At 40.6% G+C, this 22528-nt stretch overlaps 1 long non-coding RNA gene across 1 annotated transcript in view; it reads right to left on the reverse strand.

The window, feature by feature from the left end:
• Positions 1 to 3588: 3588 nt before the first annotated feature.
• The window catches only part of LOC141576135 (uncharacterized), a 30193-nt gene continuing 11253 nt past the window's right edge, over positions 3589 to 22528 (reverse strand). Inside the window, exon 3 of the long non-coding RNA XR_012504366.1 lies at positions 3589 to 4427. This is a non-coding gene — a long non-coding RNA (uncharacterized LOC141576135). The remainder of the gene's footprint in view (positions 4428 to 22528) is intronic.

Raw genomic sequence — 22528 nt, forward strand, 5'->3', positions numbered from 1 at the left:
TGACTGTGGAGGGTCCAGCAGCACAGCCTATCACCATATCTATGTACAGATCTAGCCTTAGATAGCCTGAGACAGCACCCCATTCCTATGGAACTCGAGGGCAAATGATATCAATAAGGATTTTATATTCAGTAGTCACTTAGGTGTCATTTATATAAAGTGTCAGCAGGTCAGCAGAAAAACTCTGGGAAATATGAGTGGATCCAGAGCTTTTTGCTGATTAGAAACTCAGTCTACCAGGACAGAGTGACCTTCCCATGAGAGGCCACATGGACATAAACTAAAGGCAGGTGAGCAATGAAAACTAGCAAGACCCTGGAACTCAAGCAAGAAGGATCCCTGCCATCCCCTGCCCAGTTGCCTCTTCACCCACGTGGACACGATGGCAGAAGACCCAAGTTCTTGTCCAAGTTATAACATCATGGATTCTCACCCATAAAAAGTTACATCTCTATGCTCTTAAGTACTTTCCAACTCAAATATGATGAAACCAATATCTCAGCAGAATGTCTATATCTCCACTTCCTCTCTTCTATTAGGAGAATATTTCTATGGCAACAAAGCAGAAATCCAATTAAAAACACCATGCCAGAAACCGGGTGAAAGTCTGCATAAGAGAATTTGTTCTTACGCTTAGTGAATGAAAACACAGAAAAAGTGTTCCTTCTCCCTCAGCAAGTGGGAGGTAGCCTGATTGTGTGTGTGTGTGCGTGCGTATGTGTGTGTGTGTGTGTGTGTGTGTAAATCAAATACAATGAATTCTGGGATATTTACAGATTTTTTATCTTACTGTCATTTCATGAGGATGAGACAACCTTTAAATTAATTTGAATCTAGTGTTCTGAGAGAGTCTCAGGTTCTTTTGGTGGAGGAGGGGAAAGGGGAAATGAAAAGAGGAAAGAAGTAAATGAAGCAAAGGAGTAAGAACACTGCTAGGGAAAGGCAAGACATTAATTTTGTTCTTAAAAACATCATACACAAATTAGGGACTGGCTTTCCCCCATAGCTTGTCATGCACTGAGTGGCAGAAGATGAGGTGACAGCCCATTTCTCACTGAGCTTCTGATTGTACGTGGCATCTTATAGACACAAATCATTTACCCTGATCAAACACTCTAGCAGCAGGCCGTAATTCTCCTGTTTTGAGAGACAAAAAAACAGGTGTTCAAAGAGGGTATATAAGTTGACAAAAGGAAGAGGACCAGTAAACAAGAGAGGATGAATTCAAACTCAGATCTGAATGCAGAGTCTGCTCTTCCCACTCCCAGGACTGGAAAATCGTTAACACACAGGCTCCCCAGCTCCCCTGCAGTGTTCCTGGCACCAAGGATTTCCCATAGCGATGGTCTTCAGTTCTCACAGACACAGCACTCTGTGCAGCCCATTACCTCCAACGGACCTTTTTCATCTACCTGCCACGCCCACCAGGCTTCTCCATAAAGGTAGGAAAGCTGGCTGTCAAGGTAGTACAATGCCACTTGTGTCTAACCTGGGCCCTTCTGCAGCTTCTCCAGCCTAAAGGCAGCCATGAAACTGCTCAGAGTTTGTACATGAGGCACACTACCTCTCTCCATCTGTCTCCCCAAATATACTAGTTAGCTATGACCATTTTGATAATCTTGGAAACAAATTTTGAAAAAACAGAAATGAAAGGATTCTGGAACAAGTACTTAATACTTACAATTTTAAATGACAAGTTACAAAGTGAGTATTTACAAACCGAATCTGCCTTCCTAGGTGTCAGTTTTAACAGTTAAAAAATATAATAGAAAAAATTCTCACAAAATTAACAAAGACATCAACAATAATCTGGAATAAACTGAAAACTAAAGCCCATGTTCTACATGGAGAAAACTACAGGACTGTACTGAGGAGTAAATTAAGAGGTGTGAATGTAGAGACTTCAACATATTGCATGGAGGAAAGCAGTTTGGTAAAGATGTAAGTTCTCCTAAAGATAATTCAAAACTTACTAAAAAATCCCATGAAAACCCTTATCTGTTTTTTTTTAACTTGAACAAAGTATTTTAGAATTCTTCAGGAATAATAAAGTCATAATACTAGCCAAGAAAATTTGGGATGAAAGAAAAGAATCAAAAAAAATCACACTTTCTGTTATTAAGTAAATATTTACAATATGTAAGATATAGCACTGGAGGAAGAAATTAAAATTGACAGAAATAAACCATGAGCTCAAAAAGAGACTCTAGTGTACATAAGTATATTTTACAGGTGGGATTTCAAATCAAAGAGCAAAGTATGAATTCAATAATTGTCCTGGGACAATCAGAGAATCACCTGGAAAGAAGAAATTCTATTCCTGTCCTAATGACCACAAGAAAAATTACAGATAGTGATATAAATATTAAAATACTAATAACAACAAATGCAACTCTTTGCACATATAAATTCAACTTCTCCTCACTGTAACAATTACTATTATCATCTCCATCTTAGAGATTAAAAAACTTACAGAAGAGATTAATAACATTATAAGAAAGTATTTCTAAGAATACTACCAAAGATAAAACCCAAAAGGAAGACATTTACAAACTTAAGAATATTTGGGGCCAAAACGAAAATAAAAAAAATCTACTGAACAAAATGAAAGGCAAGAAATGACAAGAAAAAGCTCTGTGGTACATGTTGATGAAGACAAGCAGTTAATGTTCATGACATACAAAGAGCTGTCACAAAGCAACAAGAAGCTCCCTCACTTAAATGTTTGCAAAGACAAAAGGGATCATTCATTTTAAAAAGTCAGATGGCTAATGAGTTAAAAATGCTCAATACCTCACTGGTCATCAAATGCAAACTAAAACAATGAAAAAGCACTTTTGCACATCATATTGGCAAATATTTATAAAAGATATTCTAGCTAGTGTCCATCTGTGAGAGAACAAACTGTGAGCGACATTTTGGAGGATGACATGTCAATGAATATGTAAACTCTGAAAAACGTGTGTACACACAGACTCAACTCAACTTCTAGGAATCGTTTCATTTAGAAAAAAAATCAGTTCAAAAGATGTACTCATCAGAGAATTTACACAGCACTGTTTACAATGGTGGGAAGAAAAGGTGAAGTGAAATCATATCCAGTGATAGAGAATTGGTTACATAAGTAATTCTACAGCTTTTCATTCCCCACTGGAGAAGCAATTTCTAGAGTCACTTAAAAGGAGCCTGTGATGAATGTAAATGTCACATCCACGGACTAAATTTCCAGAAGCCTCAACTAAAGGAATACTCATACAAGATAACAGGAATGTTTGTACAAGAAGGATGCCAGTCAAACATCCTTTCTGAAAGTGGAAAATGGAGAAAACTTAAGGGTCCACCATCAAGAAAATGATGCGGTAAATCATGGCGAGATGGGGGCTCTTAGGGTGCCGGCAATTCGGCACGGTCCAGGGCCTTGTCCACATCACTCTCCCACCAAAGTTGTCCTTGCACATGAGACCACACCTGCACATATGGAGACCCCTCCACTCTATCCGAAAGGACCGGGTGAGGCTGGAGTGGGAGGACGTCTATGATATACCCCTGAGTGCATAAAGCAAGCTCCAGAAAACATATAGTATGGCCTTGTTTTTCAATAAAGCATATATACACACACATATACATAGATTCCTCATATACGTGTATGTATGTATATATGTATGTATTTGTGGGTATATTTATATATATGTCATAGGCATAAAAGTCATGAAATATATACACCACATTGTCAACAGCTTTTACACTCAGGAAATAAGGGGAAGGGAGGTAGGGGCCTTTCGGTACCACCACAGTTCTCTTTTCAGCATTTCAGTTAAGTGTACTTGAATTTAAAAGTTTATTTAAGTCCGAAGTAAAATGGATGATGGCCCCACAAGACAGAATGCTATACTGGTCATTAAAAATCATGCCAGAGGAGATAGAATATTGTAGAAAAACATGTAATAAGCCGAATGGAAAATGGAGGTCTCCACACAGTAAACAGGCACAGAGCGATCGCTGGTTTTTATGACAGAGGTGACACACACTGACGAAAAGAACAGAAAATAAATGTTAAAGTGTTAATTACAGTCTCTGAGTAGTGGGACAAGGATACACTCTTTTTTCAGAATTATTATATTAAATACACATTATTTTTCATCTGAAAAAAGCATTTTTAGACGTCTAGTACCACGCATTGGAGAAAATACACGAGTAATTACACAAACAAATAACTAGGATACACCGCAGCAGCGTCACACAATGTAGAACGGGTGATCCTGAATAACACCACGCAGTTACATAAGGACCCACAAAGTGAGAGCACCTGCTGTAACAGGGTACGTCTCCCTTCTATTCGTCAGTTGTGTCTTCAGGGCTGAGGCAGTTCTGAGCACGGCCAGTGTCAGTGCTGGTGTCTGGATGGATGCCACTGGATGTGAGGGCACCTGCAAGCCGAGAGGAATAACAGAAATCATCCTCTGCTTTTTCTGTCTTGTTTCTTTGTTACTGTAAAAGAGAGGCGTAAATAAGATAAACTAAATCTTCCCTGCTGAAATTTAAGTAATGAAACCGTTTTTAAAGTCTTCACAGCTTATATTTTGCCTATAACTGTCTTTACAACAAAGCATCATATTTATTAAATGTAAATTAACTCAATTAACTCCCTGTTGAAACCTATTAAAGAACATGAAATGCACTACGTGAAAGCACCACACCTGCAGTGACAACCTCAGCTGTATTGACGGCAGTGCAGTCAGCCCAAAGCATCCCGTGGCACTGAGCTCCTGATGCTGCTGAGAGAGCATGCTGCCGCCTCAGATGGAGAGGAACTGTGAAAGCATTTTCTGAAATCAACAGCACTGACAAAACATAACTGAGAAATCCCAGGCTTCTTGGAGGCTGTCATTTTCTATTTCTGGCCAACACCCCTCAATGAGCAGAACCACCCCATTCCGAGCCAGGGGACTCACGTGGGAAGCAGTTTTGAGGAAATTTCCATGTATAGAATGTAACCAACTATACATAGAACTCTGACAAAGGAAAAGATGAAATACTCTGATTTTGGAAGGCACTCAAAATATTCTCCCAAGCCTTAGGAGCTGGAAAGGCTTGGCTTCTCTTCATCCACTTATTTATTTCACATCCAGGGAGAATGTCCCACAAACCCTGTTTCCCTGTGTCTGCTGGGAGCATCAGGCACACTCTTGCTGTCGATCTTATAAGTCACAGCAATCTTATAAGTCTTATATGTCTCACGCCTGCAACCCTCACACAAGCTCACCAACTAGACACAATGTCTGTACTTGGCCCCATTTTCTCACCTGTTTATTTGGTATCTGTTCTTCTGTAAGATGCCTAATATGCTTCTAGGAACAATTCAGAAGAGTGAGTGGGTAGATAAATGAAGAGATGGACAGGTGAGAGATGGGCAGACAAACAGAGAGACTCCAAGAAAAGGGGAAAGAAAATTTTCTATGCAAAACCCTCTTCTAGTCAGGGAAGAAAACCACCACGGAGAAGTGTGGAGAGGCAGGTAGCTTAGGACAGTTTCCTGGATTCCATGTAAAGTCACACCAAGTGATGAGAGGGTAGAACTATACATAATAAAAGAAAAAAAGCATGCATGCTTGAAAAATATATCTACAATATGTACTTTCTAAAGAATAGATTCAAATCAGCAAGGCCCAATAACACAATTTTTGGGTATTTAGAGAAGTGAGAATCCCACATCCAAACAACAAGACATCCCTTTGGCGCAATGAGAGTCTACACGTGGCGGTCATAAAGCTGTCTCCACAAATCCATTCTATCCTGCACTTACGAGGAACGAACAGCTGTGCTCGGGCTGCCCACTTGCGTCGTTTACATACCACAGCACCTCTACGGGGGAGGGATGCCTAGCGAGCCCAGTCTCTGCAGGACAGGAAACAAGTATGGGAGAGGCTAAGCCGACCTACCAGTTCTCCATCACACAGGACTGGTCACTCCAGAGCAGGACTCGATCACATACCCATGTTTGTAACCACAGTACTACCATGCTTTATGTGCTTTTTGTGTGTATAATACATTTGTTTCTGGCATGAAAGGATATTTAATAAATTTTTGGTTGTCTTGTCTATCTCATTAGCTCACAAACAATCTTTATACTGTTGAACTGTACTATTTCAAAAAGAGTACACCGGAAAGAGCAGGGGTCAGAATAAGTGGGGCTGCATTCTTTATCTGGTACCTCATCTCATCCAAGTCCCCAACTAGGGAGAAGGAGCAAATGTTTTCATCTTTTAAAGAGAGGGATCCAGTGATGTTGACTTACTCAACTCCAAAACCAAGGCTGGGGAATGGGCACAGGCAGCAACCAGAGCAGTATCACCTGTAGGAAGGAGAAAGTGCTCACGGGAGGGCTCAGGTGTCAGCCTGATTTAATTTCAATCGATAAAAAATACCACAGTCTGAAAATTCTACCATGCAATGGATTTGCTCTTTCTTGACATCTAGCAATTTTCCACAGCCCACATGTAACATTATCATGTACCAGTGAAAGGAAGAGTGTACAGACAGGGAAAATCAATGCCACAGGCAGGCTGAAAACCAGACTGGATGAAAGGAAGAGAAAGGACATAGTTAAGAAGAGGGAAAAGGCTGGGAAAAAGACATCATTAGAAGGACTCTCAAGCATCATCCAACAATCATATAATCATTCATTCAAGAGAGGGTTACTGAGGTCTTATTTTATGCAAGATTTTACACAGGGCAAAGAAAGAGCACAGCGTACATGGTGGCAGCAATTGGCGGGGATCAAATACACTTTTGATCCCGGTAATTTGCACACTTTTACTCAGTATAAAGGCAAAGAAAAAAAGTAAAATAATACTCTGTAAACACAATGCATTGTTGAAAAAAATTAGAGAATTCCTAAATACCTGGACAGACACACAACGCACATTCCTGGATCAGAAGACAGCGCTCTTGGAGTGGTAGTGCTCCCCAGAGCGATACATACATACAACGTGGTTTCGATTACAATCCCAGCAGGCTCCTCTGCAAAAACTGACTAGCTGCTACTACAATTCATATGGGAATTCGAGGGTCTCAGTAACCAAAACGTACTTGAAAAAGAAGAACAACATGAGAGGACTTGTAATTCTCAATTTCGAACCTTACAACTGTATCTCCAAGTGATATTAGAGACCATTTTTAAGTTATTATTGAGTTTATCCTTATTTTCCAAATTGTCTAAAATGAATATATCTTTTACAATAAGAAAAATAAAAAGTAAGGTATCTTTTAAAACATGCACACCGATTCATTCTTTGGGGAAAAAAATATTTTAACTATAAAGAGGTAAACAAATATCTAGTGAAAAAGGACTACTTAAAAACAAGAGTGCATTTACATTTTTCATAAATTGAAATCTGAAAAGCACAAACACATCAAGATTCTAGGGAGACCGATGCAACGTATTAATATTTATTTCCAAAATACTAATTTAACAATGAAAACTCAAGAAAGGTAAAATCGTGGTTGACAGCCAACTGCAAACACATGGAGAGCAAAGGCCTAGAAATCACAGTTCCTTTAACTCTGCTACTATCTCAGTAGGGGAGGAAATTCCTCACTGAGAGGACAGTGGATTCCCATGCATAAGACAGGATACGCAGTACAAACTGCACTAGAATCAGGGGTGATTTTCTTAGAAGAACTCTAAGGCTACAACATTGCTGAAAATCTATAAAACTTGGACAGACAGATTACAACACAGTCATATATATTATACAGAAACATATGAATTCTGCTCCCATGTTGCATAGATATACAAATATATTGGTTCATTTATGGGCACTGATTACTTTATCCCAGGTAGAATATTTCAACTAGAACAAATAATCAATAATACACACCTCTTGTCAAATCTAGTTGATAAGTTACTCTGCTATGTAACCATAATGTGTCTAAGATAGTTCTAAAATTAGTGAAAAAGATCTTTTTATGGTTCCCTGAACTCTTCTCAAAATTCCAAGCTAAATTTTAAAATAGATCAGAGCAGTATTTCTATATGATCTTTTCCCTCGTTAAATGAACAACACAGTCTGTTGTCAAAATTCTGTCCTTACAATGGTTCACGAGCACCGTATCCTAACAAAACTGCTGGACAGCAAGGCACTATCCAGACAATGTGACCAAACCAATGAAACACAAGGAAGAAAGTGACCCTATTTTGGAGGGCTTATATATGTGTCAACACAGGGGGTTTTATTTGATTGGTTTGATTGGGTAGCAAAATAAAATCACTCAAGTACTTTCTTCTTTGAGCATTCTGTAAGTAATGACTCTGTTTTTAGTGTCATGAGCAGGAAAGAGTTAGGCATGACTTGATTAGGTCAACTAGCAACAATCATCACTGGAGAGTGAGTAATAAAGAAGTTAACTGATAGCAATGCTTCTGCCTACATGAGACCTAAAATAAACCTACAATGACCTCTGCAAAGAAAATGAGGAGATGAGGTCCCCAATGAGAAAACAAACTAACAAGAAATCAAAAACGGAAAGACTTTTTCATTAACGATTCCAGGAAGGAAAGGAGCATGTTGGTGAAAAGCACAGATGTTGGGGACAAACATGAGGGTCTGAATTCCCACAACACTGGGTAGCTGTGACACTGATATGTCAGTGAAATTTTCTGCATCTCCGTCTCCTGTCAATAGACTGGGGACAACAACAGCACCCGTCTCCTAGAACGGTCCTAAATTAAGTTATTTTATATATAAAAGTTTAAATAAGATACCTCAGATTTTAAATATTACCCCAAAAGAACAAGGAGCCAAGAAAACAGTGATAAATTAGAGTTCATCAAAATTTTAAACTTTGCTTCAAAGGACACCATCCAGAAAGTGAAAAAACAACAGACAGGAGAAAATTTTTTCAAATCATTTATCTGATTAGGAATTTGTATCTCAAAAAAAAAACAAAACAAAACAAAACAAACAAACAAACAAAAAAAACTCCTACAACAATACAAAGGCAACTCAATTAAAAATTGAATAATGGATCTGAAAAAGTATTTTTCAAGGAAAATATACAAATGGCCAATAAGCACAAAGAAACGATGTTCAATATCATTAGCTGTAATTGAAATCAAGTCAAAACCAGTAGGAGAAACTGCTTCACACTCACTACAATAGGATATACTCAAAAAGAGATTAACAAAGAGTAATGAGGTCACAGAGGAAGCGGAGATCCCAGCCCTTGCTGGTGAGGACTTAACACAGTGAGGCCACTTTGGAAAACTGCTTGGCAGGTCCTCAGAGAGTTAAACATTTGGTTTATGAATGGCCCAGCCTTTCTGCTCTCTGGGCACACACTTAAGGGAACTGAAAACAAGTGTCCACATAAAAATTCCTACAGGAATGTTCACGGCGCCATTATTCACCACAGACAAAAAGCAGAAACAAACAATATGTCTATCACCTGATGAATGGGTAAACAGTGGGGCCCAGTCATACAGTGGAATATTATTCAGCAATTGCAAAGCATAAAGTATTGACCCAGGCCACAACTTTGACAAACATTGAAAAAGTTACTCAGTGTGAAAGAAGTCAGTCATAATAGACGGTTTCATTTACATGAAATGACTCGATTTATATGAAAATGTCCAGCACAGGCAAATCCTCATAGAGAGAAGAGTGGCTCCTTGGGGCTATGGGAGGTTGGTGAAGATGTGAATAACTGCTTATGTATACGGGGCTTCCTGTTGGGGGATGAAAATGTTCTAAGATTGACTGGAATGCACAATTATGGGCATAGAGTAAAAAGTGCTTTACATTTTAATGGGTGAATTGTATTAAATCTGTAAAGAACAAAAGTACCTCATGCCAGTACCTTCCCATAGTAAATGCAGATTGCTAACTTTTATTACAGGAAGAAGAAACTGCCCTCAGCATGAAAGCAGGAGATCTTCAAATGTGGGTAAACTGAAATTGGACAAGAGCATTTCACTTGAAACACTTGCTGAGTGTACACGAAATATTCAGAAATAGGAAAATCAGTTTGACATCACGAAGAAGCTTTCTGCTTCAAATGAAGATCAAGGATTCGGCAAGACCAGCTGCTAAAAATGACCAGAGAAGAAACCTGGTTCTTAAAACAAGCACCAGAGCCAACAAGGAAATGGTGGTGAGGAAAGCAGGCGGCCGAAAATCTGGAACAATTAGCTACAAATAATTTCTCCACTGAAAATTCAAATATAAAATGAAAGTGATGCAATGCTGTATTGACCTCACGTGAATGGGCTTCCTCCAGTGCACGACAGTTCTGTAACCCCGAATGAGAGACTCAGGATAATAAGCATGGTTCCTGGGAGCCCCAAGTGACTGCCCACTAGCACTCCGACCACATCACATCTGCCAGGGTTCAACTGCAGAGAAGAGACCAACTTCTGAAAGGCACAGGAAATGTTGACCAGGGAAGATAAGGCTGCAGTCAGTCCTGGGACAGAGGCCCTGTGAGCAGAGTCCAGAAGGCTGCAGGTGAACTGGATTTGCCCTGGGGAAGGAAGGGACAAGAAGGAAGCAGATCTCAATACTCTACTCGCTCTCCCTCGGGTAGGAGAGTTAAACCTGCATCCTTCTCACCTGGAACTGTGGGTTCTGGCTGGCAGAAATCTTACAGACACGGAATGATTATTCAAGACTGTGGAAAAAGTCCAGCAATAGGGAGTAGGGAGCCAACTCCACGAGCCTCTCAAATGCTACCATATTTATTGTGTATAATCAAAGGAAATAGTCATTAAGAGTTATGTGATAGTAAGCAGGAACTTGGGGAAAGTAGATGAGACAGAGATTATAGAATCCAACATGAGTACAAAGTCTTAGTGTATCCTTAGGGAAGTCATGGGGTGAGGGGAACAAAATACATTCTTTAGATATGTGAATTACAAAGCAGACCACCAGACCAGCCAGGTCCTTGTTTTGGGGATAACAGGCTATCTAACAGCACACAAGCCCAGCTTTTATAGCTGAGGTCCTGGGTCCTTGCTTTGCAATGAGCAGAGTGCTATCTTAAACCTCAACTACGCAAGCAAAGCATTGTCTCTGCTTTTTAAGGCAAGGAGACAGGAGTGAGGATGCACAGGCGCTTGCTTGCAAAGCAGTTACTAAGCATAATTTTTCTTCTTAAAGTTGACAGGCGGCCTGGGTCTGCTACAAATTGTTAACCCAATCATGGGCTCCCACATGTAACCATTATGGAGAATACCCTGGGATGTCAAATCCTGGTTTTGGGTATTTTCCTGCCAGCTTCAGCCACTATAGAAGGGTCTATGCACATCCCTGAATAACGATCCCACAGAACCACCCACACTCATAACTCCTGGTGCTTGAAACTTAATTTTAGCTCTACACAACTTAACTTAGAAGAGTTTCAGAGATAAAAGATATTATATACTTTTATAGCTCATCATAGGACAGATTTTTCTGATTGCTCTAAGCTGCTTCTACTTGGTAAAGCACCTAACTCTGCAGGTGAATTCAATACTTTCCATTGGGCATAATTAGCCAGTTTGAGCTCGGTAACTTCAATTGGTCAATTACCGATACACTTAATTGATTTTATTGTTCATCAATTTCAGCCGGGAGGAGAGGGAGTGTCACTCTGATCCTCAGCCCACCCTCAACTCTTTTCTCATCAGAAACTCAGGCCTCCTGAAAACATAAAAAAGCATTTGTTTCCCTTCTTCTACACATTCCACAAACCCAACAGGAAACATCAGCCTGAAGAAAGAATTCAACACAAATTTTAAAACAAAAATCTATAAACCTGAAGTATCTCCATCTCCGAATCATGATACACAATGACATGAGAGTAAGTGTGTCAGGCACAAAGCATGCGTCAACCTAACCATCTGATTTATGTTCTTCAAAGGAAAGGTTTTCGTATTTTTTATCACTCTTTGTCATTGTTTCTGATTAACCCAAAAAAATAATTTATGAAATTATTTAGAACTGCAATAACAGATTTTTGTTGTATCAATTACAGAAGGCATTCAGAGGGGATAGGAAATCCCACCTCTGTAAAAAATTGAAAATATCTTCCCCTGTTAAGAACATGTATACAAAATGCAACAGGGAATTAAAATTCTTGAGGAGAGGACCAAAAGCCACAGAAACAAAGCAAAGTAATACTATGAGTCAATTCAAAATTCACTGGACAAACATGGTCAATGCATTCAATGAATTTTAAAAGCACACTGCAAGCCATTCACTTAATGATTTGCAGGCTAGAGGAAGAATTTCCCTCTTTAACACACAGCAGAAATCAATAGGGTACCCCACCAAACAACGACCAAAGAACAATCACGTTTTTAACAGTTCTGATAAATCAGCATGTTCTAAAGATGAAAATCCAGAAATTTTAAACATTCATTCACACCACAATGAAACAAGCACTTAAAAAACCCAAAAAACCCCAAAGATACTAAGCACATAGATCATGTACATAGATCAATGAGAATTTCTTTTGCCGCTGGAAGAAAGAACAAGCTATAGCCTTTTCCTTGAAAAATAAAACTACTTTTAAAGATAAATGTTAAAACACATTTCATCATTCATGATGCCTTGAAAAATCTGAGGCACTTGTATCTGATTAGAAAAGCAATTCTGAGTAATAGTATGTTAGAATTCAGTGCCAGTTTGCTTTAGAAGAGAAGAGAAAAGAAAAGCTACTGTTTCTCATGTCCTGCACAGAGTGTGAAGTGCCTCCTGGCCCCTTTCGCCTCCCGTTTTCTAAGCTCATGCTCCCCAACACTTCTGAAACAAGTATGAGTACCTCTAATTCCCACCAATATGCCAAATGAAAAAAGAAAATCAATTTATTTGTGTAAATATATGCCTATACCTTGAACTGGAGGAGAAAGGTATCAGAAGTCCATATGGAACTTATTTCTAACTTCCTGAAATCACACACACACAAACGTTCACACAATCCCAGACACATACCCCCTGGATTACTGGGCACTTCACAAGTTTAGGAATTCCAACTTCTAGAAGATAACTTTGTAGTTAGTTTAAAATACAAAACTGTCAGATTTTGAAAGCCTTGATCATCTGCTAAACCATCCAAATATCAAAGAGACTCAATTAGCCTTCTCTGTAGAATGTAATTTCTCATGATGGCAAAATAGACCCTAGGAAGTACTGGATCCAAGTCTCGTGTTTATCACTTGCTATGATCGTTTTTAAGCACATTAACAGATTCAGAAATGTATGTCCCAACAGCATTTATTCTTATTTAAATAGTATACGTGTTCAATTGCCTATACAGACTACGTCCCATGATGGTGTTTAAGAGCTATTTTGTGTATTGCAATATGTATTTTTAAGTGCAGACAAGGAGAGTGGGTATTACTCAGTTGTACAGCACCTGCTTAGCATGCACAATGTCCTGGCTTCAGTCCCCAGTACATCCAAAAAAATAAGGGTATATGTAAAAATAAGAATAAAGTTATAAAAAAATACAGACTAAAAACCACTGCAATCTAGGAGCCACAATTGGAATAAAAAAATAAGTGTTTCTATCAAATATTGACTATATGTCAATCACAGAGACAACCACAAAACACACCTGACAACCATCACGTGTGATTCTCAGCAATCCTATTAAGTAGACACGAATGAGAAACCCGGCACTGCGGATGAGGAGATGGAGCTCGGAGGAGCCGGGGACACTGACCGTCCTGCTCCCCGTGACAACACTTCTGGCCAGGGCAACACTGACGGAGCTGCACTGAGGGGACACCCAGCTGCATGGAACCTTGGGGCACTGGGGAGTCCCAGAAAACACAAAAATTGTTCAGTGAAAAACCAGCTCAAATATAATACACTGTGCCACATCCTTTAAACAGGGAACATGACTGAGACCTTTTTGATGCCTCCGTGTCCTTTCTGCCATCATCAATATTTGCCCTCTCAGCGCGACCTTTGATGAACTGGACCCCATATGAAGTGCACTCAGATGGAAGATCATTTGAAGCTGTTTTATGAATTTTGTAGGACTCTGTCTATGCCTCACACAGTCGGTCATCCATGACTTCTCCCCGGTGTGGATATACCACCTGAAATCACTCCTTTCTGCTTTTTAAAGTCCCTTCTTCTACTCCAGACTTTTCAACAGCAAAGCAGCAGCTCAACCACAGACAGTGGACAGCTTCTCACCAAATGGACTTGAACAGCCCATCGGACTACCTGGAAGCCCTTTTTTCTATTAAACACACTTCCAAGTACTTCATCATTTTCTGATTGGTGGACTTGGCCTCTGACTGGCCTACTCTGAGAGCTTCCAGCCTCACATCCAGGGATGGGATAGGACCCTGATATTGGGGTAAAAAAGTGTGGAAGGCGGACATCATCCAGTCAGGTCTGCACGGGTAGAAGTGCCACAACGTGCTCAAAAATTATGCAGTCAGCACCCCTGGGCTCCCATGGACTGATTTCACATTAACCAAACGCATGAGACACTGATGCAAGAAAACCAGAAACTTAACTTATTAATGTAACAGAAGACGTGAAACTATGAACCAGACTGCAATATCAGAGTTCAACCATGAGTACATTTTCTCCTCAACAGTCCAATCATGGCCAGGCAGTCACATGGCAAGCATGGACAGAAGTAGAGCAGGAAGGGTTTCTAGATTAACTCAATGGACTAAATTTCTGTTATACGAACAGATCTACTGCCTGGAAAACAACGCTAATCACGGTGCACTCTTCGTGGACAGTGGCCGAGACACGACTGTGAGCACCTGTGTGACTCTCCTTTCCCTGTCCTTTCTGGGCTAACGGACGCACAGACATACAGAGATCAAGGCATGCAGATACATCTAAACTCCCAAAGCCCGTCTCTGTGAGCCTCAAAACCAGACAGCCAGGGTTTAAATACCAGCTCTGCCACTTACTATTTCTGTGACCTTGGCCAACTTAACCTCTGTGTGCCTCAATTTCCACACTGTAATGCTGGGGTAAAAATCAAACTTTTCTTACTCGCTTGTTCAGAAAATTGAAGGATACATTTCTGTAAAACGCTCAGAAAACAATGTAGCACATCTTTGGTGCTCAAAAAATGTCAACTTAATATTACAGTGGTTTACAAGTCTCCCTTCTAATCATCTTCTGTGTTTCCTGGCTAGTCTAAGTCCCAAAGAAAATCCTTATTTCTCCTTTTATAAACTCTTGGGGTGCACCCTTCTGTTCCATCCCACCACCTGTTTAAACTGAAGGAGGGGATGCCTCCTCCCAACTCCTCTGGGCCATGGAGAGTGCTTCTCCCTTCACACCCCTGACCCCTTGCCCACAGCTAGCCCTCCTCACAATAACAGAGTGAGGTGTGATTCCAGGGAGACAAGCAGGGCATGTGAAACCCTTCTTTCCCTCCAGGGTTGGCCACCCTTGGGAAGCACCCGGGATGCTCAGCTCCATGGCAGGACATCCCTGTGCATGATGGGGCAGATTCTCTCAAGGGAAGGCTCGCTGTGTCACAGAGATACCTGGGACAGGGTAAGTCTCTACTTCTGGTACACAGTATCACGATACTCATTTACCCACATCCCTGAAGTTCATGGAGAACGTGGCTTCATCAGTAACAAAGAGGACATTTAACACCTGCCTAATCTTTTGTGTCATCTCTCAGTTGGCTTCTGGAGATAACATTTGTATAATATTGGATCCCCTTAAGCCCCAACATATATGAAGTAACAAAAAATTCTGTGGCTTAACATTTTTTCAGGGCCACTGTGTAACAGTTCTGACTCTGCTGATGCTAAGTTATGGGTATAGGAACTATGGAACCTCCTCAAATATCTTTCATCATAAAACCAGCTTTTCTTATTTTCCTGTTTCTTAGTAGTTGCCAAAGACCGTCAAATGATGGCTTCACACAAAACAGAAGCTAAAGTTTATAAGCCCTCTTGACATACCCACTGTGGTAAACACTTTACATAACTTCTAATTCTCACAATTCTACAAAGCTGATATGAGCGTCCCCATCTCACAGACGAGGGAAATCTCAGAACGAACTGACTTAGGCTCACGTGGCTCAGTGGCAGCACGTGCACGCAAACCCAAGTCAAAACACTACACTCCTTTGTATATGTACCAAATCATCTCCCACCAATTAACACACATCGGCGGGGTCAATTCTCAGGGAACTCAACACACTTTTTAGCTTTAAGTTGCTCCAGAGGCCGCTTCTTGCTCTTTTATAAAATCCCGGCCCAGTGATTTCTAACACTGGAAGAAAAGACCGATTTTGCCATTGTTGGCACAGCAAGTCTGAAAAGTTCACAGCTAGATGACAGAATAAAACTAAGATATAAGCAGAATAATTTTTCCAGGTAGACAGACACAATGGACATTGTGGTATTCTGAAGCATTAAGCAAAGAAATCAAAATAAAATAACGTTGTTTAAGCCTTCTTTTACAAACAGGAAAATTAAGACTGTAAGAAGGTGCAACAGCGCCACCTATGGCTAAAAAGACCTTCCAGGTTGCCGGGAAACATGCAACACAAAAATTGCCTGTAGGATGAGAAACGAGAATCAGGGAACTAAAAGCTTGTGTACCACATAATGCACTTTGCTTCAGGGGAAGGGAGGGGTATTCAGTATTTAATCTGATATTGCTAATAGTCCTGAATATAAACAAAAGGCACAGGCACATGGAAACTCATCTTAGAAGAGGGAAAAATACAGTCCAGCCACTTCATTTTACAGGAGGGGAGACTGAGACCTGGGATATGTCCTCCTGTTAATCCGGAGCAAAGCTCCCCTAGGCCTCATGTCTTGAACTGTAGCAAAAACCAACAGATCTGTACTAGGCCTATATTCATAAAAGTCACGTCTGTATTTATCCAAAAGCAGATAATCTAAGTATCTTGCAGAATACTTCTCAAAGAGCCAGAAATCATACAAGTTGGTTGAAATACAAAAACATTTATTTACATAGTGAAACAGCATGAGCTTTATTCTCTCTATTAAAAAGTGACACGTCAAATCAATGTTTTTATATTTTAAACCTGTTAAGATTGCAGGAAAAAAATCAAAATTTTCTTTAATTACAAAAGTGAGAAGCTTACTCCCTGAAAATGATCAATGTGGATTTTTCTAAATTTAATGGATCTGTTCAGAATCAGACGAATTTAAATGTCTGAGGGGATGGTTACACTGCAACATGAATTCTGAGTTGTAACAATACATATTCTGAGTAAATAATCTTCAAGGTCGTCTGCTTAAGGCAATTTAACTAATCCCTGTCTCATTAGAATGATACAGATTTCATTAAAACTTCATACTGCACACAAAAAAAGAATCCTTGTTACTTTAAACCATATTCATATATATCATATATAAACATATTGAATATGCATCAGAAATAAGCCACCTTCTTTAGTATTCAGAGTTGATCCTTCTAAACTATCTGGCATTGTGACAGCATATTTGTATTAAGAACATCTTGGGTGTTTTGTATACAAGGCGTCTAACTCTCACAGTCAGACAACTTAAACCATATTACACAAATGAGGAAATGTACATAAGTCATGAAAACAAATTACATATTCATCATCAGGAAAGAAAAGAGTAAAGATTTTAGTTACAATATTCACTGACAATCTTTTCTTCATTACTAAGACTACATAAAACCAATTCAGTCTTTGTAAGTATTTCTGTCAATAAGGGCCACTAGAGAAAAACATGTAACATCATAAGGAATGGTTGGACTTTCAAAGCCCACTTCTCTTTTGCACTATAATTACTTTTAATGTTTTGTTTTAATGCTTACAGAGCACTAAAATAAAAAAATACTAAATTTTAAATTCATTACCTGAGAATAAATTATTTGTGAAAATGTACAATTTTAATTTATGCCACTCTGTCTCACTTTCTCACTGGTGTCTCTCCTTTCAAGGCCTCATCAGGCTGAGATCACTAAAATCGGCCACTTATGGACTTAGAGGTTTTCGGGAAACCACTCAACGGGAGGCTGATTAAAGGAGCAATTAAAAATGCATCCTGTGCAGCCAGGGTTCCAGCACAGAGGTAGCTACCACCAGCTGCATGTGATTTGGGACAAACTGCTCAATCTGAAAATCCCTCAGCTGCAAAAAAGGAGACACTGATACCTACCCTCAAACACCTGCTATGAAGTAAAACATGAGGAAAGCATTTTAGACTTAGGTAGGTGTCCACTCACAGCGCTTTCGCTCATTATGATGATGAGGATATCTGTTAATTAATTGAGCCAGACCAAAAAGGAGAAATCACCATAAAGGAGAAACAATTTAAGTCAATGAGCATTTACTTTTGGATGGATTGCAGAATATTCCATTGATGTTTTCAATAAACCAAGTTTTGTCCATTAATTATAGACTTACAGGTTCATGGACAAGTCTCCAGAAAAAGAATTAGAGGCCTCTAACCTCTGAATATTAAGAAAGTAAAGTTTAAAAAAAACAGGGGGGAGATTACACCTCATTTGGGAGAGTATGTGCTTAGCATGCATGAGGCCCTCAGTTCAGTCCCCAGTAACTACACTTAAAAAATTTTTTTAAGAAATGGAGAATTAAAGCAAAATGATGGAGGAATACAGAATTTTTTTAGGGACTCAACTCCGATTTAAAATGAGGAAAAAAACATCCATTTCTCAGAGGAATTCTTGAGAACTCTGTAAAATGTGTATGAGATGTCTAGTCTTTTAACATTATTCAAGAATTCATATTACCAAGTCTTAAAACTACCTGATAACCCACAGTGGTGATAGTGATCATAACAGCTGCCAACACGGATCGAGTTCTGGCTAGGACTGCTCTGTTCTGACATCTCTGCCCCTGAGGCCTCACCAGGCTGAGAGCACTAAATTCGGTCATTCATGAGCATCACGTGTAAGTCCTACATTTGTGCTTCTCACTCCCCCCTCCCCAGCCCCTCTGAGGGAAGCATTGTTATCATGCTCTCCACCCGCAAATAAGGCCACTGAGGCACTGAGACTAAATCTTTTCCAGGTCACATTGGCATTAAAGGACGTCTGTATTTCTGCCGTTTTGCTTTTGACAAAGGAATCTGAGATATCAATTCAAGAGAGACTGTTAAATAATCAAGTCTGTCTGGTCTTCACCTCAAAGAGCAGATACTATAAATTCCTGATGTAGGATGAGTCTGCCGCCACAAACTGACTCAGCTTGAAATTAATATCTAAGGTGAAGCAGCGGATACATGTAAATATTCACGAGTGTCAACTCTGCTCACGGGTCTGGGCCCTTCACTGCCTGAACGGGTGTGAAATCCCCACCTGTGTCTGGGAGGGAAGCACGGCTCTTCCAGGTCTCACCCAGGCTTCATAGGCAATTTCCCCCCACAGACTGTCCTCAACGATTAAAAAGCTCTCAAGAATTTTACGCCATGCAAAACTGAAAGACATTTCTGCAGATGGAGCAATTTCTCAGGCTTAAACCTTTTTTGCCTACACTTAGCAAAAGGGAAAATAGAAACATGACTCTGCAAAGTCTCTGAGCCTCACCACTCACAGGATTAGAAAGGCCACAGCAGAAGATGAATCTTCACATTGCAGGATGAGGCCTAAATAAAGCAGCCCCAACAACAGGCACTCCCAGAGACAGTGCTAAGCAGTCTTCTGCACACTCACGGCTGTGCAGCCCTCACCACCATCTATTTCCAGAACACTCCATCATCCCAAAAGAAACCCCCTGTCCACTAGTAGTCACACCCCATCCCCCCTCCACCCAGCTATTTGCAACCATCACCTGCTCTCTGCCTCTGCATGTGCCTATTCTGGGCATTTCAGATCACTGAAATCAACAATAAGTGGCCATTTGTGTCTGGTTCCTTTCACTTAACATGCTGTTATCAAGGCTCGTCCATTTTGAAGTGGTATCAGCATCTCTCTCTGTTGTTTTTTGAAAACGTTAAAGTTTATTAGAAGGTGGTCAGTACTATCAAAAAGAGTAGAGTGGAGCATAAGGTATTGGGTTTCAAAGGGAAAAGTGCAGGTTAAGCTGTCAGGGTGGACTTCCCAGAACAGGTGGACTTTTTCATCTTCCCCTTTATTTTTTTTTTATTCACTCTTACGTCTGAATAATGTTCCACTACAGGGAGATACTACATTCTGTTCATCCATTCAGCAGCTATGTATGGACGAGGTCCAGAAGAATGAGTGTAAGAGGTGACTAGCAGGGATGGCATTAAACAAAGGGCAAGATGTGCTTTAAAAAAAAAAAAGCCACCAAACAGAGGCGCAAGGAAATTCAGTGAGTTTCTGAGTAAAATGCATGCTTGCTTCAGCAGGATTACCGTGCAGGGCTGAGGCGGATATTGGCAGGAATCACGGGGAGGGATTCACCTGAGAAGATTCTCCACTGCAAGCAGCTCAGACAATTCTCATCCCTCATCTTTTATTGTTAGAGCCATGTTTCTTGGTTTCTCTTATTTCAAGTAATAGCACTTTAACTACACATCTGATCATCTGCATCAGACCACCTTACCTCCAAGCCACAGAAAATCATTCACTGACCTGAGCATCTCCAGGACATAATGGTGATGGATTAGGGAGTCCTGCAGCTTCCCAGCCTGCATGCACAAACTCCACATGTGCCCTGGTGATGTTGGGAAAATTAAATGCATGGAAATATCTCACTGCTGGTACATGACATCTGCCCTCAAATTGCCCCAAAATCATGCTGGCAAAACACAACTCAACCCTCTCACTACAAAAAAAAAAAAAAAGCTAAGAAGGCAAATTTGGGCTCTTCCATTGAAAACCAGCAACCATCACTGCCAGTATCTGAGCTGGAATGCCCCTGACTTCAAAAACCACTGCACAGTTACTTTTCAAACGTGAAACTCATATATGTATTCCACGTAGATGTTATTACAGTAGGATTTTTCTTTTCAAAATTTCCAGTTGCAACTTTAGCACAAGAAAGTTTATGTTTCAGCTTTAAAAAAATCAATTATCTTCCACTTTCTTAATTTTGAACCTACTATTATTTTATAAATGTAGCTATGCTGCGTAGTATAAACCAACTTTTTGATTTCTGCAAACAAGACCTTTATGACCTCACTATTTCAGAGCAAACTTTAATGATGTTTTGAGAGGTGGGGTCTGGGGCGCTCACTAACAGATCTTTAAATAATGACAAGTATGTGGTATTAAGTAATGCAAAGGCTCTAAGTCCACATTAGCTCAGAAACGAAAGAAACTACACCAAAGCCTTACTTTACCATTTTTATATATTCCTATTCTTTTGAATATTAATGTTCTTAAAAGATATGATTGTTTTTGAGAAAGACAACAGCTGTATTAAATTTCCTCTCTCCAAGACAGCAAACTTTATCAAGAATAAATACCCCTATGGAAATCGAAATGATGGGACGTTTCTAGCTAAGTGAACATGCAGATCTGAACACAAATCTAAATCCTATCAGATCTCACTCGAACGAGTACAACAAAGACCTGGGCTACACTGGAACTTACCTCTTCTGTTCCAAAAGTTGGCTGAGCTAAGATCATCACACAAGGCAGGGAAGCAGAGAAGAGGAATGTCCACCTGGTGTCCTCCATCTGTTTTCTTCCAGCCAAAAGTCGCCTCTAGGGCGGCCCCGATAACAAGCCCTCCCCAGAAGGAAATCCGGCATCCACACTGCCCCTACCATCCCCAAGCAGCCCCGAAGCCCCTCTCCCAGCCTGTGAATGGTCTTCTAGTGGCCCCCCCAGTTGGTGGCACCCTCCCCCTCTTCCCAGCTACACACACACACACACAGAGCCACGGCAGTCTTCCCAAATCACAAATTTAATTACATCACCTCACTTCAAACCCTTCAGAGGCTCCCTGGTGGAATTCTAGCCCCACCCCCGACACTGCTCACCCAGCCTCACCTCAGTACAGGTCCCCAGTGACCTCAGGGGCCCCCTGTCCTGCTCCTACTTCCCACTTGCCTCCAGGTTCATTTTGACTGTTTCCCAAGGAAGCCTTCCCTCCCTCCAACCTCCGCAACTTGTTCCTCTGTTCCTAGAACATTCTAGGCTAAGTCAACTTCTGACACTGCTAAGCTCACAAGAAGCAAATACATTTTGCTTACTAATGTGGGTCAACCTTCTCTCCCCTAGACACACAGAAGTTCTCGTGTTATGAATAAATGAATGACGGGGTGGGACTCAAAGGAACAGACAGACCTGCTCTCGCCTGACCAGACCCTTCTGTCTATAGAATATCAGAAGCAAAACCAGAAGTACCTTTCCTGAGGGTCACTTCCTGCTGACACCCTTCACTGCCTCCAGTGTCTGTTCAAGTAAAACCCAAACTCTTCCAAAGCCCTTCACCCCAGGCACTCTCCAGTGTCCTCCCCAGCAGGGGCACACTCCACCCTGGACCACACATGGCACCCTCCCCGGGTCCCCACCCCACAAGCCTCCAGACCTCTGCTCGGGCAGCCCCTGACACCTGAGCCAGACTGCTGACTCCTTCTCCTGGCTGACTCTTACTCTGTCCT

This window comes from Camelus bactrianus, chromosome 36 (genome assembly GCF_048773025.1).
Source record: "Camelus bactrianus isolate YW-2024 breed Bactrian camel chromosome 36, ASM4877302v1, whole genome shotgun sequence".
NCBI lineage: Eukaryota > Metazoa > Chordata > Mammalia > Artiodactyla > Camelidae > Camelus > Camelus bactrianus.